Raw genomic sequence first — 6,359 nt, 5'->3', positions numbered from 1 at the left:
ACTGCCACACTGCAGACCTTATGACCAGGAACATCTCTGCCTCAGGAATAATACAGTCTGACCTTTGACCCTTTGGCCTCATCCCCTATCCTTCCAGCACAGATGCCCATAGTTCACATTTTTCAATTCCAGGTCATTCCTTTATCCACTCACTCCCTGTCAATCCACAAAGCTCTTGGCTTCCTCCCTTACTAAGGTAGACTTGATGGTCCATCTAGTGACTAACATGTAAAAAGCTCCACAAAAATGGACCCCCCTTCCAGTTCCCTTTAATCCTTCCTATAAATTTCAACTCTGTGTTTTTCTAGAAATGGCTTCCTATAAGTCACTGACCACTACTGGATTAGATCTAACAGTGGGTTCTACTGGTTCCATGGAACTATCTGGAACTCATTCATTCCACAAATAATGCTCCGATGCTTGCTAACATGTGAACAAAACAAATGGAGCTCAGTTCCCTGTTTCCTTTGTCCATTCTCTCTACAAAGTGCCTCACATCCATGGCAAATCTCACATTCCTCAAACTGAGGGCATCTCCACTTGCTCAACAGATGTGCTGGGCCACTGTTCAGAGAGGAGCAAGAAGCCATGAGATGGGGACTTTTCAGCAAAATATTAAAAACAACAACACTGTGTTTTCAAATATTTAGAAGAATTTTTCCTGTTATGCATGCAAATGACTTAAATGCAGATCACATACACTTGTTTATCTCTTTCTTTCCAAAAATGCCATTAAAAGTAAAATATTAGATGAAAAGATGCTCAATATCACTAGCCATCAGAAAAAAATGCAAACCACAAGCACTGCGAGATAACAACAGACACACACACAAAAAGGCTAGAAGCAGTCTCCCTGAGAATGTCGAGAAGGCGGAACCCTCACACATAGCTGGCGGGAATGAAAAATGGTACAGCCACTTTGACAAAGAGTCTGGCCCGTCCTCAAAATGTCAAACAGAGTTTCCATATGACCCAGCAACTCCACCTCTAAGTACACACTCATGAGAAATGAAAACACATGTCCACACCAAACTTGTAAACAAATGCTCACAGCAGTAGCATCCAGTATTCACAATACTCAAAAGGTGGAAACAACCCACATGTCCATCAGCTGAGGAATGGTAAATAAAATGTGGTATATCCATGCAATGTCATAGCTTTTGGCAATAAAAACTATGAATACATGCTATAACATGGATGAACCCGGAAAGCATTATGCTAAGTGAATAAAGCCAGTCACAAAGGATCACATGTGATTCCATTCATATGAAATGTTCAAAACAGACAAAACTAGAGAAATATAAACTACATTAGTGGTTGCTTAGGGCTGGGGGTGGGGGTGGGGGAAGAAAGGGGAGGAGAGATGACAACTAAAGATTGTAAGCTTTCTTTTTGAAGTCACTAAAATGTTTTAAAATTGACTGTGGGGATGTACATATCTGAAAACCCTAAAATCATAAAATTAGACACTTTAAATGGGTGAATTGTATAGTATGCGAACTATATGTAAACAAAGGATTGAAAGAGCGTAAGTACTTGAGAAGGACAAATAGCGGAAAGGATAAGACAAAAGATGTCAACACATTTCCGGACTCAGAGAGGGAATGCAGGCAAGAAATGTAAGGAAATGACACGGCTTCATTTCAGCAGTTTATAATCTAAAAGCAGGAGCTGTAGTGGTTGTAACTATTCAAGGATTAGCTGGCATGGGGGGAGGAAGTAAATACATATACAACATCAACAAAAACTACATTATTTAAAAAACTATAGAGATGCCAATAGGAACTTCAGTAAAAACTTAGTAGGTTTTGGAAAACAATCATTAATGTTTAATAGAAGGAAACATCAGTGTGAGTCAAACAAACAAACAAAAAACCACACACACACACACACACACACACACACACACAGCCCAAAATGTACTGCTAAATATAATCACAATCGTGCTCAGAAGTTATGCTAAAGAGAAGCCCACTCCCGAATCAAAATGTGTTTGGTCCTGTGTTGTGGACTGTGTTGTGACAATTGCTATGTAAACTAAAGAATTAAAAATGTGGTGGAAAGAGAAGGAAGTTGGCAGAAGAAAGAGGGATCAGCAGGGCTAGATCCTGTATTGGTGAAGGGAACTGGATGCGGCGGTTCTCAACCTGTGGGTCGCATCCATGGGAAAACACATATAGCATACCAGATATTTACATTATGATTCATGACAGTAGCAAAAGTACAGTTATGAAGTAGCAACGAAAATATTTTTATGGTTGGGGGTCACCACAACATGAGGCACTGTATTAAAGGGTTGCGGCATTAGAAAAGTTGAGAACCACTGATAGAGGCTAGCTAGGCTATTAGGGGCCTATAGCCTTAAAGGGATCTTGCCAGTAAAAAAGATTACTAAAGAATTTAGAGATGTTTGCCATTGGTGCATGGGTGTGCCATGGCCTCATCGCCCTCTCTGTCTTGCTTTCGGTTCATTGGTACAGTCTGATCTGCTCCCCCATGCTTTTGTAAAATTTCACTTTTCAAACTGAGGCCATCTCCACTTGCAGATGAGAACTGCTGGGACTCTCATGACGAAAAAATTTGTGCTCAGATAAGACAACACTTCCCATCCTCCTGGTAACTTTGCAGGGCACTTTGTTCTTCTATTAGTTTTTTTTTTTCTTCTGAGGAAATGTATCTGTGACCATGAATTGGAAGAATTAACATCAACATCATTAAAATGTCTATACTACCCAAAGAAGTCCATAGAATCAACACAATCCCTTTTAAAATACCAATGGCATATTTCATAAATCTAGAAAAAATATTCCAAAAATTATATGGCACCAGAAAAGACCCCAAATAGCCTCAGCAATCTTTAAAAAGAAGAAAAAAGTTGGAGGGAGCACAATACTGGATATTAGACTATACTACAAAGCCATTATAGTCAAAACAGCCTGGTACTGGCATAGAAACAGACATATAGATCAATGAAACAGAACAGAGGGCCCAAAACTTCTCAAAACCACCATCACTGCAACTGTGTTTGGTGATGGATTATTGCATATCAATTAATTTTGTACACTGTTGGACAGAATAGTTAAGAACATAAAGAAATGAGAAAATATTACCTTTAAAGACCTTTGCATGGTTAAAATTTATCCCATCTATCAATAAAGATCTCCGGAAAACACATTTTGGTAGAGTATTACCACCTCCCACTCTGCATATATCATGTGCTTTTCCCCCTTCTTCTACCCCAGCAGATATGTTAGCTGAACACATGAGCTCTTAGCTAAAGACCCCAGTCTGAGGTTCCCAACCTCCTTTCCATTTAAATATTACACATGGTGTAAGGTCTTGAAAACAAGATGAGAGAGCAGTGTAAGTTAATAGAATGGTCCTTAAAAGAAATGGACATAGGCATACATTCTCTTTTCCGTGTTCCACTGGCCAGAATAAAGATGTGTGGTAAGCCATCTGATTCTCCACTTTTGGCTGAAGATAACACCTTGGGAGAGCACAACTGTAAGAGAGAAGGACGGTGCCTCACCAACTCCATTGTCACCAAATATGCTGCTCTGAATGAGAGAAAAATGAAGTAAATAAAACTCTCTCTTGTTAAAGCCAATTTTTTAAAGCAGTCTAGACTGAATTCTAAATAATACATTAAAACTAATCTTTACAACTCTAAAAGAAATAAAAGTCCCAATATTGAAGTTTGGGACAGTTTCTCAGTGGTTAGAGCGTCGGTCAGTGCACTGAAGGGCATGTCCCTGGGTTGCAGGTTCCACCCCAGGACCCTGTCAAAGACTGTGCAGGAGGCAACCAATGAATGTGTCTCTTTCACATCTCTCTCTCTCTCTCTCTCTCTCTCTCTCTATATATATATATATATATATATATATATATATATATCCTATCTAATAAAAGAGAAACATGGTAATTAGCTGTACCTCCGCTACCCTTCCCATGGGCTAATCAGGGCAATATGCAAATTAACTGCCAGCCAAGATGGCAGCTGGCAACAGGCAGCTTGAAGCGAACATGAGGCTTGTTTGCTCCAGTGATGGAGGACTCCAACTTTCCCTGGCTGCTGCTGCCAGCCTCTAAGCTTGCAGTTTGAATCATTGTTACAAATATAGAAGCTAAACAAAACCCCAGAAACCTGTTTTCAGCCAGCCATGATCTCAGAGCTGGAGTTGAAACAGTGTTTCGACTATAGAACCCAAACAGACCAGATACCTGCTTTCAGCAGCTGAGGCCTCAGAGCTGGAGCCAGGCCTCAGAGCTAAAGCTGGCCCAGAATAAAAAAAAGAAAAAAAGGAGTGGTTGGGAGCTTCAGTCACCCGCCAGCATGAAAACAGCCCTCAGCCCCTCACCCAGATTGGCCAGGCACCCCAGTGGGGACCTCCACCCTGAAGGCGATGTGACCAGCTGCAAACAGCCATCAGTCCCTCTCTCAGGCTGGCCAGGCACCCAGGCGGGACCCCCACTCTGATCCAGGACACCCTTCAGGGCAAATCAGCTAGCCCCCACCCGTGCACCAGGCCTCTATCCTATACAGTAAAAGGGTAATATGCCTCCTAGCACCAGGATCAGCGGAGCCGCAAGTCCTCCCGGCACCGGGATCAGCGTGACAGGAGGCAGCGCCCAAACCCACTGATCGCCCTGTGGCTCTGTGTGTGACAGGGTGTGGGGCCACAACCTCCCTATCTGCCCTGCTCTGTTCGTGACAGGGGAAGGCGCCCCAACCCCCTGAGCAGCCCTGCTCTGTGCCTGATAGGGGGGAGCTCCCCAACCCCCTGACTGCCCTGCGGCTCTGTGTGTGACAGGGTGCGGTGCCCCAACCCTCTGATCGGCCCTGCTCTGTCTGTGACAGGGTGCGGCACCCCAACCACCCCCCATGGGCCCTGCTCTGTGTGTAATGGGTTAGAGCCATAACATCCCCATTGGCCCTGCCCTGAGTGTGACAGTGGCGACGCCCCAACCCCCTGATCGTCCCTGTTCTGTGGGTGATAGAGGGCGGTGCCCTAACCGACCCCCCCCATGGGCCCGGCTCTGTGTGTGACGGGGTAGAGCCATAACCTCCCCATCGACCCTGCCCTGAATGTGAAAGGGGGCGGTGCCCCAACGCCTCAAACAGCCCTAGCCTGAGCGTGTCTGAGGGTGGTATCGCAATCTCCCGATCTGCCCTGCTCTGTGCATGGCAGGGTGCGGTGCCCCAACTCCCCAATCAGCCCTGCTCTGAGCCCGACCAGGGGCTGCACCTAGGGATTGGGCCTGCCCTCTGCCACCCGGGAGCAGGCCTAAGCCAGCAGGTCATTATCTCCCGAGGGGTCCCAGTCTGGGAGAGGGCACAGGCCGGGCTGAGGGACTCTCCTCACCCCCCACCCCCGAGTGCACAAGTTTTGTGCACCGGGCCTTTAGTCCTATCTAATAATAGAGAAACATGGTAATTAACCATAACTTCGCTACCCTTCCCATTGGCTAATCAGTGAGACATGCAAATTAACTGCCAACCAAGATGGCGACCGGCAGCCAGGCAGCGGAAGCGAACATGAACATGAGGCTTGCTTACTCCAGTGATGGAGCAAGTCAGCGTTCCCCGCCTGCGGCAGCCCAGCTCTGAGCTCCGGATGAAACAATGTTGCTATTATAGAACCTAAACAAACCCCAGAAACCTCCTTTCAGCCAGCGCAGCCTCAGAGCTTAGAGCAGCCAGTGATGGCAACAGAGTTTCAATTATAGAATCTAAACAAACCCAGGTACCTGCTTTCAGCTGGCAACAGCCTCAGAGCTGGAGCCTGCTCTCAGCTCCAGTGACAGCTATAGACTGTAAATTAATCCCAGAAAAAAAATGAAAAGAAAAAAGGAGAGGCTGGGAGCTACAGTCGCCCACTAGCCTGAAAACAGCCCTCAGCCCCTCACCCAGACTGGCCAGGCACCCCAGTGGGGACCCCCACCCTGAAGGGGGTGTGACCAGCTGCAAACAGCCATCATCCCAGCATCCAGGCTGGCCAGGCACCCCAGTGGGGACTCCCACCCTGAAGGGGGTGTGACCAGCTGCAAACAGCCATCATCCTATCATCCAGGCTGGCCAGACACCCAAGCAGGACCCCCACCCTGATCTGGGACACGCTTCTGGGCAAATCAGCCAGCCCCCACCCGTGCACCAGGCCTCTATCCTATCTAGTAAATGGGTAATATGGAAACTGACCCTAACAGCAGAAGGACTGGTCACTATTACACACACTGACCACCAGGGGGCAGACGTTCAATGCAGAAGCTGCCCTCTGCTGGTCAGGGTGCTCTCACATGGGAGGAGCTCTGCTCAGCCACAAGCCAGGCTGATGGCTTCCAGTACAGCGGTGGTGGTG

The sequence above is a fragment of the Myotis myotis genome, unplaced genomic scaffold, assembly GCF_014108235.1.
Source record: "Myotis myotis isolate mMyoMyo1 unplaced genomic scaffold, mMyoMyo1.p scaffold_m19_p_12, whole genome shotgun sequence".
In the NCBI taxonomy this organism is placed as follows: Eukaryota; Metazoa; Chordata; class Mammalia; order Chiroptera; family Vespertilionidae; genus Myotis; species Myotis myotis.
This window is presented reverse-complemented; position numbering follows the sequence as displayed.